The sequence below is a fragment of the Eptatretus burgeri genome, chromosome 3, assembly GCF_056783735.1.
Source record: "Eptatretus burgeri isolate ZD-2024b chromosome 3, Ebu_testis_v1, whole genome shotgun sequence".
Lineage (NCBI taxonomy): Eukaryota > Metazoa > Chordata > Myxini > Myxiniformes > Myxinidae > Eptatretus > Eptatretus burgeri.
In genome coordinates, this window is record NC_140963.1 from 55,927,904 (window position 1) to 55,941,736 (window position 13,833).

Sequence of the window (13,833 nt, forward strand, 5' to 3'; positions counted from 1 at the left end):
TCCACGCACTGGACTGATGTCGTACCTATGTCCCTGCTTGGGAGCAAGCTACTAGAAAAGATGACATTGGATGCTCCACTGCAGAGCTAGTGTGCAGTGCACCACTTCATCTCCCAGGATAATTCTTCTCAGCATCAGATGACACCTTGCCAGATGCCACCAACTTTGCCAGCCAACTTTGTTCGGCCATGCAGTGCTGCCGGGCAACACCAACACGTACACCTTCACCACACCCAGTTGTAATTTGAGGAATGTTCTACATGCATTTCCGTATTCATACAGCGTGATGCTGTCCAGAAACCCTTGCAGCAACTTTATTATTGATCTTACTTCTTCTTCTTCTTCTTCTTCTTCTTCTTCTTTCGGCTGCTCCCGTTAGGGGTCGCCACAGCGGATCATCCGTATGATCCGCATAGTGATTTGGCACATGTTTTACGCCGGATGCCCTTCCTGACGCAACCCTGGTCGCCTCTTACGACACAGGGATATGGTACACCTATTTTAACCGGGGTATACACAGGCCCAGTACACTGGTACTCACTTCGCCGACCTCGGAAGGATGACAGGCTGAGTCAACCCCCTGGTGTATTAATTCAGTGGCCCAACGGGGCTTGAACTCAGTACCTTTTGGATCCCAAGTCGCTGCCCTAACCACTGAGCCAACACCAGGCATTTATTATTATTATTGATCTTACAAAGATCTGAAATGCTCCGGTAAGTCTTTTATACTCGATATTAATGGCGGTCATGATACAGTCTCCACAGATCGCTTGAAAACAGCTTTTCTTGATGAAGCCCCAGAGCTGACCCTCTCACTGACTAATGTCAAGACAGGTCAGGTCAGGAATCGGAGCATGTGCAGGAGTAGTGCGTCCCTGTGTCCACTTTCCGCCGGTATTCCAGAGGCCTCTGTCTGGCCATCCCCCAGGCAGATGCCTGGCCCATTGGCCTCCTCCACTCACGAGGCTCCCTCACTGAGAGAATCTGGTGAGCAGGATCAGCATCAGGAAAATGAGCCACATGTCCACACAGCCGCAGCTGATGCTCACGGACCATGCAGGTAAAAAAGATCTCATTCGAGTCTCTCTCAGCAACCGTTCTTTGGACACAAAGTCCGACCAGCGATAGCTAAGAATTCTCCGAAGAGACCTGGTACCAGAGGAATTAAGTCTCCATCTCAGATCCCTGGTCCAAGTCAAATTCTCACATCCAGAGAGAAAGACTGGAAGCACCAAGGACCTGAAGACTCGGACTTTCGTCCTTCTGCATAGGTACCGACAGCATCATACCCCATGATCCAGTGAATCCATGACTCCTCAGGCCCAACCCAGACATCAACTGACCTCCAGCTCACAGCCAGCAGAGATATGAATATCACTGCCAAGGTAAGTGAATCATTCCGTGACTTCAACATCCTCACCACAAACAGGTACAGAAAAGATAGCAGCATCCAGGATGTCGTTGAAAGCCTGGATCTCAGTTTTTACCCAGGAAACCCGTAATCCCAGTGGCTCTGTCCCCTCATTCAGCACCTCGAGGGCCCCCAAAAGGATATAAGGAGTCTCCGCCTCAATGACTGCATCATCTGTGAAATCAAGGTCAGAGATCTTGACATTCCCAAACGATGTACCGCAGCTTAATATCTCCAACATTGTCCCCATAATCCAGTCCATACAAGCACTGAAAAGTATGGGGCCAGTACACACCCCTGATAAACCCCAGTAACAACTGGAAATAAGTCAGAGATGGTATAACCACATCTCACAGCACTCTCAGTGCCAGAGTATAGTTCAGACATCAGATCGATCAGTTTTGATGGCACCCCACGAAGACCAAGAATCCTCCAGAGGGCATCCCGATTCACTGAATCAAACGCTTTGCAGATATCAACAAAAGCTGCAAGCAACCCCTGCCGAAACTCTCATCTGCGCTTGGTGAGGACCCGAAAAGCAAGGATACGGTCAATGGTTGACCTCTTTGGTGTAATGCCTGACTGCTCTGGGCACTGGTGCTCAAGCAGATGGTGGCGAACCCTATCAAGAATTATCCAAGCTAAAACCTTGCCCGGCACTAAGAGCAGTGTCAACCCTTGGTAGTTGTTGGAGTCCTGGCGATCACCCTTCCCTTTCCAGAGAGGGACAAGGCCCCTCCTCCAGTCAGTTGGGATGATGCCTGTGTTCCAGGCAGAGCACAGAACTGCATGCACCAACACACGTGCAGCATTTCCACCAGCCTGGAGAAGTTCAGCATGGATGCCACAGATCCCAAGAGCTTTACCCCATTTCAACCGGTTCACCGCAGCCTGTGTTTCCACAAAAAAAAATGGATCACAGTTGATTTGTGGGTCAGCAATAGGGATAGTAACACCCCTGACATCCAACTCAACAGCTGGTGGATCAGCCTGGTGTAGCCACTTAACGCAACAGGCCCAGCAGGCCTTCATTTTGGACTCCTCTGTCATGATCCCACCACCCTTCGCTCTAACTGCAGTGCACCAGGGGACGGGCTTTGAGGAACATAATGCGCAAATTCCCCTGTAAGCAGGATGAGAATAATTTGACCACAGTTGATGCTCTATCCCCTCACAGATTCCTCTCACATCGGCCTCTTTGTCAAACCTCAGCGCAAGTACAGTTTTACGCCGCAACTCCATGAACAGCTTAGCTCTGCCATCAAGCCTGGCCCTGCGACTCTGTTTAATGGTATCCAGTGTCCCCTGAGAGACAAAATTCTTCTTTCCCCGAGGGTGAGTTCCATGACATCCACTGGCATTATCAAGGATGGTGGTCTTGAAGGTACTCCACAACTTTTCAGGATTACCCAAAGCACCCAGATCCCCACTCAGCCTGTTCACAAACTCCTCAGCTCATCTCTCATCCTTGAGCTTGCCAACATCCAGCCTTGGCTGGGATGGTACCATTCTCCCAGATTTAAGCTGCAACGTCAGAGTTGCCACAACAAGCCAGTGGTCGGTGTTGAGGAACTGAGCACTCCAGTTGATCCTGTGGTTCTGGATCATCCTCCAGTGACCATCAATGAGCACATGGTGAAATTCCTTTGCCACACCACCAGCATTGGAATACCAAGTCCAGCAATGAGCCTGTGGGCACTGAAACCATGAACCAGCCACGTGAAGTCCATGACTTCTCGCAAAGTCAAGGAACTTAGTGCTATTCTGGTTCACAGTTCCAGACCCATGGGGACCAACACATGTCTCATAACCATCCCTATCAGCTCCAGTCGATGCATTGGAATCCCCCAAGACTGGAAGTGTATCGTGGCTGGGGCAATGATCAACCACAGACTCAAGCGTGGCATAGAATACTTCCTTCACGGTGAGATCACTCACCTCAGTTGGAGCATATCCAGAGACCAGGGAAACGACACCTAAGGAGTGATGAATCCTTCGTCTCATAATACATTCATTGACAGGTGTGACCTCAATTTATCATTGGAATCAGTTTATTGGACATAGCTGCAGCAACTCCTTGGGCATGGTAGGTATCAGAGCAACCAGACCAATAGTAGGTGTAACCATCTGCCATGATCTTGCCACTATCCAGTCTCCGACCCTCAGAGTGTTGCAATACCGATGTTGAGATGCTTGAGCTCAGATGATAACAGACAGGTCAGATGAGCTTGAGCTCAGATGATAAGACAACAGAGACTCCCATACCTGAGCGCAGGTGATAACAGGTGATCATCCTCTCTCAGGGATACGACATTCTCAGATTAACCCAAGGAGACCGCCATCTGGTGTATGACACCGCAGCACCACCCTGATACACACTACCGCAATCCAACCCAGGATGGTTACCGCATGTTTTTCCTCCTATCATCAAAGAGTGGGGGTCCTGAAGCCTTTGCCCCAATCCCGTCATCCGGTGAGCTGCCCAACTCTGCCCGGGAGAATGGTACCACTGACTATTGGGTTGACATCTATTTCAACACCCTTACCGCTGAATACGAACTGCTCTGGGCATCATATACACTTCTCAGCACAATATTTATTGAGTACATTTTGCTTGTTGGCCTTTTCTCCTTGCTGTGACTTATTTTTACAAGGGCATTCCACATCTTTTATTCTACACCATTATGTATTTTGTTTGGACCTTCTATTTGATTAACACACTGGGGGTTGTTGTGGAATGGGGTGGGGATGGGGGGAGGGTCGTGTCACGGCATCATTATGCCTTTGATTTCATAGAATGTGAATATGCTTTCGCTTTGGTTTATCAGGAGATTTACCAGGACGGGGTTCCCTGGTAGAGGTTTTTTGAGAGGCTAGATGGTTGCAGTTTAATAAAGACTGGACACGGGATGCGAAAATCTCAGAGGTCTTTTCTTCCACAATAAACCACTTCTCCTACCAATTATGGTAATATCACATTGCATATTAATACTATATATATATATATATATATATATATATATATATATATATATATATATATATATATATATATATATATATATATATATATATATATCACTATTGATCAATGTTGAAACATGGTCTTAAACTGAGGAGTTTGCTGGGTTCACAGGACATCGGTATGTTAGACTTCTTCTAAATGACTCATCCAGCACGTATAGCCATTTTGCAAATGCAGGACAACCGAGTTGGAGTTTGCAGGACTTCCGCTGAAAGTACGGCACTTGTACATCGGGCTGAAAACCTACCTTAGATTGGCAAACAAAATGAAGTGTGCTTGGCAAACAAGTTTATCGGAAGCTTTTTCTAAAAGTAAAACGCCCACAACAAAGACCACGATTGAATACGAACATTTGGTGGCAACAACAGCAACTGCAAATAATCATATGGGACTCCAGCTTGAACTTAAAGGTAAGCTTGCTACCGCATGGGCCTTCAATAATTCTTCACGTAGGTAGTGGGTGTTCATAGTACCGTTCAATAATTATCGTTCAGTTGTGATCCCTTTTCTTAAAAGTAGATCATCATATTATATATAATTTGGCATGTGGTGTGTATACGGCATGGTGTCACTGTGTGGTGTGTACGTTGTGTGGTGTGTGAATTTGACTTGCATGCAGTCTTGAACCACTGGACAGAATAGGCATTAAAAAATTCAGTCATGGCGGTTCGAGAGGGGGAGCAACTTCTCTATGTAAAGGTATATTGTGTAGCGCGGCTGCCTAAGGAATCCAGGGTTCTGTTTTACAAGGGAATTTGTTTGCAATGGTGTGTGGAATGTTTATGGAGTTTTCTATGAATTGACTGAATAGTTTGTGGTTACATTAGTTTTCACTTCTGGTAGGTGTGTGATCTAGTGGCTCTGAGCCTATACACCACCAGTGTGTGCAACAAAAATGCACATAGCTCAAAATTGCAGGAATATCGATAGTTTTAGACCTCTGCATGCACTGTCAAGACCCAAGAGCTCTTAAATGAGGAATCATTCAGCATTATACATGCTGTGCTTATGACATTTCTGCCATTCAGACACAATCGTGCAACTTGCATCTATATCTAGAAGAATAGAATGGATAGATGGAGAATTATCATAAGAAGTGAGTGAATTATCAAATATGCTAATTCACTCCTGCACTGTACTCATGGACAGAATAACTTGAAAAGTGGATGTTATTGTGAAACAATAAATCAAACTCTCAAAAGTTGTACAAATCATTCCAAAATTTGCCAAATCTCTGTGATATAATATAATGAAAACTAGAATCATTATAGCGATGAGAGGAATACATTGAAACATGTGTCTGTTTGTTTGTGGGATGAAATACGAGTTGAAACTTCGTGGTTGTACTCGAGGTGTGTGTGGGAATATTCTAAGTTGGGATGGAATCCCAACTTAAAGATTGACCCCCCCACCCTCCCTTCCGTGCCACTCCCTACAGGTATTTATAATCAGTGTAAATTTTGAGTAAACTAGTACTTCATGATTAAACTGTCAATTTGATTATTACATGCAGTTGTACTCATCCAATTGATGTTACTTGGATTGATAAAAAATGAACTTTAATATTAACATGTCTTTGCTGTACTACCACCAGCGCCAAGCTGGTCATTACGTAACATCTTTTTTTCTCAAATATATCGGTTTTCACAGTTAAAAGAAAAGAAAAAAACACATTTTCACAAACGTACTTACAATCATTTTCCTGCTTTTATCAGATTTTCTTTAACAAACAAAAACACCGAAGTTGCTGAATATGGATGTGTTACCACCTGGCCACTGGGTAAAGGGCTCGGGGTACAGCCTATTGCTCCGGGGGTCCTAATTGACATGCTCGGGAGACCAATACGTTCCCCGTGTATGGGTCGCGCCATATAAGCAGTCAGATATGACCGAGAGAAGTAACCATCCAAATGCTGACACAAATTTACACCCCTACTCTTCAACACACAGTATGCAAATGTATGCAAATACAGTAATGCAATGCAAATTCAAAACAGTGGAATGAATGTGAATCATTTACTCAGGATGAAGAAAACACAGGGTATACCACTAAACACTAGATTAATCATATTGTCAAGAAATCCTGCTGATATGCAGTGGTAACAATTAAGTAATTAAAGGACAGACAGGCGCCAAGACAATACGGACAAGACAATTAAACGGCCCACCAGATATCCCTAGCTAATCCCAAGGGGGAGACAGGGAAAGCAAAATAACAAAGGAATATTTCCTGAGATATAAAGAAAATAATGGGTAAATGAAAAAGGGGGGGGGGACTCAGGAGAAGCAAATGCTTCTTCTCCCTCTCCCACTTTACTACACAATCCATGTGCACCAAGAAGCTTTCCTCCACACCAGTCTCTTCAACACAGACGGTGCCTCCAACAGGCATCCCTTGGAGTGATTACTCAAATCCTCAAAGAGCTCTTGCAGGCCAAGTTTCTCGTCACAAGCCGGACCGCACATCCTGGATTCGTTGCCGCCTTTTTCTTCTCTTTTGGCTCACTCTTCCTCTTCTCTTCTTCCATTGTGGTTCTTTGCCCATGAAAGGTCAATAAGGAAGAGCTTTTTTAACAAAATAATAAAATTAAATTGTAAGGAAAGGAAGAAAGAAAGGAGCTATTCTGGTGCCACAGCTGACCCAGCATTTCACATGCAGATATCAACATTACACCCTAATTAAACAACATTAAAAGAAAAATTACACCCTAATGGTCACAGCTTCTCATTGTTGCAAACCCAGCCCAACGAGTGCACCACCATTAACCAATAAATCCCACGAGTGTAACAGAGGTCAAGTTTTAAAGAAAAAAAAAAACAAAGGAAGAGTAGTTCTGTGAAACAGAATGATGGTGCTTTGTTGTTGTACGTATATGAATAATAAAAACTTGCAATCGAGAAAAATAACTTATTCAATAAATTAAGTGGCTTACAACCTCACCACCATTAGTGGTGGTGCAAAAGTATCCTGGGTATCTTGCATTAAAAAGTGGTGAACACGTAGAAAAACTAATAACAAAATTCTCGTGAAAATAATTTAATAGCATAAACAAGTCTGACAAATGATTTGCATCTAATGTCCATATATCATAACATTTCTGGATTTACACCCATAAATATCAGAGTATTTTGTATGTATTTTGTTGCCTAAAATGGTTGAGAATGCAACACAGAGCATCTCGATACCTCCAGTAGCTGGTACCGTAGGTGGTGGTCTAAATCGTAGGTGGTGATCACCAGTAGCTGGTACCGTAGGTAGTCTAAATCTTTAATACTATAACCCCGGCCCTAAAGTATATTCAGCATCCAGGTATTTGAGAAAGTGTGTGGAGAGCCCTAATGATCATGAGTGACGATGGTTCATGGAGGAAATATAACATATAAAGAACTAAAAAAAACTAAAGGAGTGATACGTATTGGTAAATGTCAATCTATCTTGAGCGTGGAAAAATGATTCCGAGTCAATTCTCTTCATTCAAACTGTCACCGTCAAACCCACTTGCTCTCTTCCAACTCACCAGGTGTCACATTGACCATGGTCGGTGTAACAGTGACAATGACATGATCAGCCAGATCCACAGGGGCGGTTAGTGCCAGCTCTACACATTAGTTGAAAGTATCAAGCGGACGTGTGATGGTCATCATTGCAAGAACAACTCACGAAGGACAGACTGGTCTCAGGTGGCATAGAAGTCACCAATAAGCTGCTACATATGACGCAGTAGTTGTGTGGATCTTCGATCGCCTAAATCCTCGGTTGTAATGAGTTGTTGAAAGTGGCAGTGCTCAGAGGGGGTCATGCGCTTTGTGAGTGCGGCCTTCAAAATTGTGTACAGGTAGTTCATCGGAGGTTGTATAACAATATCTCTCACCTCTGTCACATACTCTGGTGACAAGGAACCAACAATGTATTTGAATTATGTCAACTCAGTAGTAATGCTCCAGGTGTCCAATTGTGCTTCGACTTGCATAAACCACAGCTGCGGGTCATTAGGTCAGAATGGTGACAGCTTTATCGAAACCGCTGCCACCGATGAAGCTGGTTGAGCGACCGGGAATGGCATGGCTGCTTGGTCGTTCCAGGCAACTAGTTGCGCTCTTGTAACTCCTTCTCTATCCACTTGGATCACGCTGGGGTCAACAATATAGTGTGGAAGAAAAGACATCTGAGACACCACCACCGTCAGACCCACTCGTCCTCTTTCAGCTCGCACGGTAACAGAAATCCCCTGATAAACCAGAGCTCAAACATATCTACATATTATAAAATCAAAGGCAAAATGATGCCACTACACTCTTTATGTGGTTTACAAATGTATTCGTTAACAATGGAAAAACAAAAAAGTGCCTGCAGCTTCAGCACCACAAGGCAAATGCTCAAAACAGAACACCAAGCAGGCTGATCTGCTTTATCTCCTTGCAAATAATTTTGCAATATATCTATGTCAAGTCATGTTGTCCATCTTGTATATTATTTCCGAGTTTGTGGTTTCGTGTCGCACTATCTTCGACTTTGTTCTGCGCTCGAGTAACGTGATATTCGGCTTACATTATCTCAAAGACCATACGAGGTGCATGGTACAAAAAAAAAGTAAATAAAATGGTTCTGAAACAGTGAAATCGTATTCCACTTACTGCATTAAAGTAAAATTACTCCTGATACTCTGCATCAGTTCCTTTCTCAAACACACCCACCCCAACATGTCGCGCAGAGCGTGGGTTATGCTCGTTTCTTTTGATGTGAAGGTATTATTCATACTTTCATTCTGAGCATAAGTGGCACATGCGACATGTATAAGCAGGAAATTGAAATGTGTTCATAGTGCAGACAATAAACCCACCTACCCTTCCTCAAAAGCCACCAAGGGATGTTATGTTAAATGTCACCAATCCAACAGTTTATAATGTCTAAAAATGCACAATCTGCAGCATTACTTCGGCTATAATTACAGTCATTTAATACATTCACATCAAGTCCTTCAATTGGGAAGATGTTGAGCAAAATATGCATCAAATTGCATATAAGCTTTGCTAAATACTTCTGTCTGTTTTAAACAGCACGAGATGGACAAGGTTGGATGGCAATGACTTTCTTTGCGAGTTCAGAGTAGAATCGCCTCTATAATTCTGCCTCATTCTCCCCCGTTTTGACAACTTATGCTCCAATACAAAGCACGGAGAGGGCAGAGGGTGCAAGACTAGAAAGGAGACAAAAGAAGACAGAGAGACCACCAACCGTCAGTGATGACGAAGTGATCAGCTCAAACTCAGCTTCATCGAGGATATATGAAACTCAGCTTCAGCTTCATATACTGTACTTGAACAAGGTAGAACACAAATTGCCTTCATACGGATTCAAAAAACCTCCAGTTTTGCAATCCTTTGGACATGTTAAATAAGGTGGTGGGTAAGACTGCTTCACCTGCGCTAAAATTCTGGATCTTTTTTTTTTTAATACAACCTTTTAAAATCATTATTTTACCTCATTTGAATGATATACTTAAACACTGTGTGGGGTAAGGTGTTCTATGAACTCTCCAGTTATTATTTGCACTAGTAGTTCTACAATATAATATAATTTTGTTTTATGTTGATGGAACTGAATATTTTTAGTCCTTGGAGACTTCTTCTGTATATTTTGAAATCAAACCAAAACTTTGTCTTTATATTTCTTTATTTTTATGCCAGCACACTTTCACATTGCATCACCTTCCCATTGTCATCACACATCAATTCAATCCCAAATCCATTCCTAAAGAACATATACCAACTTTAACAAAGCCAACTGGCCTAACTTCACACAATACATCGAACAAACATTTACTATTTATGATTTATTTGCATTAAATTAGATATATACAGCAGTAAAACATTTCAACAAAATAGTCACATATGCATCCAAACCATTACAATCGCAAAAGGCCATATTATAAATTTCAATCTCAACTTCAAAATAGAAATGATTCTCATTTCTGGATCCAGATCTTCACCAAAATCGAATCAATCATCCTTGTCTCACACCCAATCTGTCCACCAAGTTTCTTATGAATCTGTCAATATATTTTTGACATGTCCCACTCGTAGACAAACAAACATATGAACAAACATGGATGAAAACATCACCTCCATCTGCCCACATTTGGTGGCAGAGGTTATAAAAAAATAAAAGAAAGAAAGAAAGAAATACTCTTAAACAAAAGGAAAAAACCTCAACCTTCACGACCAATAGTAAAATTAGTACCTTAAACAACACAATTGCCACACTCATCAACAGCAAAAAACAGAAAAATTGGGAAAAATTCATCAGCCATCTTGACCAAAACACGGAGAGTATAAAATTCTGTTAGATTATATTGAACATCCAGAACTCATGCAACAACCCACCCCCATCACACAAATCGGTAATCAATCAAGACGGCACAATCCAAAACAAAGAGCAGCAATCAGACAACCTCACCAACTCCTGCTATTCAATCAGTCACAAACCAACCATTCCAAGAAACACATCAATCACAAAGAGGATAAAGAAATTGAAACTTGACAATGAAGCTCCACCACCTTTCACCTTTCAATTAGTTACAGATATGATTAAAACTAGCCGGGAGGTGACGATGGTTCGCGGGCATTATTGAACAATGCCACGATAGGTACAATTGAGTTAGTGGAAGCTTTTGAGGAAGCCCTACCGTAAAAACCTATCTCTTCCGTCAAAATTGACCAAATCAAATCGGATTTTTTACATGTTGTACTTATGGACATTACACACAGCTTCTAGGAAATGAAATTGCGAGAAATAAAATCGAGAAAAAATAAATAAATAAAACGTTCAAGTGGGCGTGGCTCCGCCCACAAGGGGCGTGGGATGCCCCTCATACAAAAAAAGACACAACCTGACCATGATATCTTGCTTGTGTCCAAGTTTCATCAAGATCGCATCGAACGTCACGGAGCTATGCTCTGGAGAGTCACAGACAGACAGACAGACAGACAGACAGACACAACGAAAATAGTGGTCACTGCTGGCACCCACGAACCCCCAAAAAAAACAAACCTAAAACTCCAATTCTACAGGACCAGACAATATCACAAATATCCATCTGTAATATCCAAATGTAATATCCAAAATCCACAAATATCCAAATAAATATCCATTAGGCCTTCATGCACGAACTAACATACACAATCACTCACGAACACTTCTGGTGCCGGTTCTTGAGCGACGGTGGCGGTTCTTCTTCAGAGTCTCTGCCGACTTTCTGAGAGAGAATTTTTCCGGTCGTTTTGTCATCTCTGTGTGTTCCAAATTCAGTCTTGTGTAAAAGTTGTGCTGATTGTTGAGTTTTTGTCGTCTTTTCATTTCGGGTTTCCTTGAGGGCGACCCTTCTTCCCGTTTGTGTGCACGTGTTTATTGTATTTTATCCTTTTTACCACAAGTTTTTATTTTCGCCACTTTTCTCTCCACCATCCTTATAACCCTTCCAACTATACCCTCTGTTTCACATGTCTTAAAATACAGTATAAAAAAAATACAACTAAAAAAAACCTTTTCCTCCTCACCTTTTACCTCACGTAACCACGTGACTTCATGGACTGACTCTTCTTCCTCCTGCCAATCCACCCATTTTCCTTCTACTTTTGCTGACCCATATTCTCCATACACCTTCACGATTTTTTCTTCAACCTTTCCTTCACCTAATCTTTGTAAAATAACTAAACAAAACAAACAAACAAAAATTTATTTCTTCTTTTTACTTCTCACCTTAAACCTCCGGTAACCATGTGATTTCTCCATCCCCTCTTCCTCTTCCTGTAACTTTCGCCAACCCACCATGTTCCTTCTATTTTTGCCGAACCAAATTCAACAAACACCTTCATGGTTTTTTTCTTCAGCATTTCCTTTACCTATCTTACCTAATCTTTATCAAACAAAAAAAGTCTTACAAAATGTTTCAACTTCCTCTTTCACACTGGTGGTTTTGTGTATTGTATCAAGATTCGTTACTCTTTTTCTTCTTCAAAAGACTTTCCAATTCGACCTTTCCTTCATCCTGTGCCTACAACGTCCCACTGTTACAACGTTTCTTTTCTCCATTCTCTTAATTCTCCTTTATTGCATCCCTCACGTAATGTCTTTAATCGCATCTCTGACTTAAAAAAATTTAAATCCCAGTTTGCAATGTATGTTCATGTTCCATCAATTGTCCTTTTTTCCAACTTCAGTGCCAATTCACCCCTCCTCCTTAAATTTAACTCCTCCTCCTCCCTCACCTGTAAACCCCTCTTCTTACTTCTCCCATCTTGTCCCTCACCCTACCTCCGCCCTTAGCACCTCTTCACTGTACTCTGCTTTCGTATCAGCTCCTCCTTTGATGTCCCAAACTGTGTGGTGTTCTCACATCTGTGGGCTCCATTCTAACCGAACAGATATCTATCCATCTATATCTCTATCTCCCAATCAATACACTGCTCAACATCTCAAACATGTTCTTTCTTTCCTCTCATCACACCTTCCCTTCTTCCCAACCCCTTAAATACTGTACCTCCCCCTGCGCACTCCCAACTTCACCATAACATGACCAAGTCTCACCCTTCCCCTCTCCCCACCTCTCCCATCGCTTTCCTGTCCTTTGGCTGTGCCTGCTCTCATCGTTTCCCCTCCCTCTCAAAGCAACCGTCACAATCTTCCCCCTAAACTCTCCCCTCTCAAAGTTGCCCTCCCCACCCCTCCACCTCACATCCACAAAGCTTTTTTTTTTTTTTTGTATACCTTGGTCGAGGCTTGTATGAGAGCTAACACACAACTCACAGCAAGGAGGCATGAGACAAGAGGGGCGGGAGTGGAAGGGACAAAACAGTGGGGAACAGACACATTAGGTGAACTGTGGAAGGGAGAGGGATGGGGATGGGACGGGGAACATGGCGAAGAGAAGATGGACATTACAGGGACTTTCAGGAAGGAAAGCAGGGGAATTGAAGGAAGTGGGCTTGGGTGGATTATCGGGGGTAGAAAAGATCGAGGATTTGGATGGGGGAAGATAAGAGGTGGTGGTGAACAGCTGTTTTGAAAGCCTGGAGGGAAGAATGGGAAAGAATAGAGTGAGGAAGTTTATTCCAAAGGCGGGAAAAAAAGAGGAATGAAAGAGTGAAGATGAGCAGTGATTCGTGATTTTGGTAGTTTTACCAGAAGGGGGTTGTTGGCAGACCTTGAGCGCCCTGTGGAAATGTGGTGGGGACAAATCGCAGAGAGAGCAGTGGGGGCAAGGCTGGAGAGGAGTCGGTAGAAGACAGAAAGACCACCGACCAACCTGCGGTGATTGAGTGAGAGGCCCAAAGACTCAGCTTCATTGCGGGAGATGCCGATGATCTTAAATGCTCTGGTTTCGACAGCGTGAAGCCG

The 13,833-nt window shown here is 43.0% G+C and overlaps 1 protein-coding gene across 14 annotated transcripts in view; it reads right to left on the bottom strand.

Moving 5' to 3' along the window:
• Positions 1-13,833, bottom strand: part of LOC147029952 (ADAMTS-like protein 1) — a 545,848-nt gene that overhangs the window by 319,226 nt on the left and 212,789 nt on the right. For 2 of the 14 annotated variants that reach the window (XM_085873503.1, XM_085873506.1), the window contains exon 1: positions 11,628-12,145. The exons of the other annotated variants lie outside the window; for them this stretch is intronic. The gene's annotated coding sequence lies outside the window, so the exon portion shown is untranslated. Of the gene's footprint in view, positions 1-11,627; positions 12,146-13,833 lie in introns of those variants that run through there. 14 annotated transcript variants of the gene reach the window in all.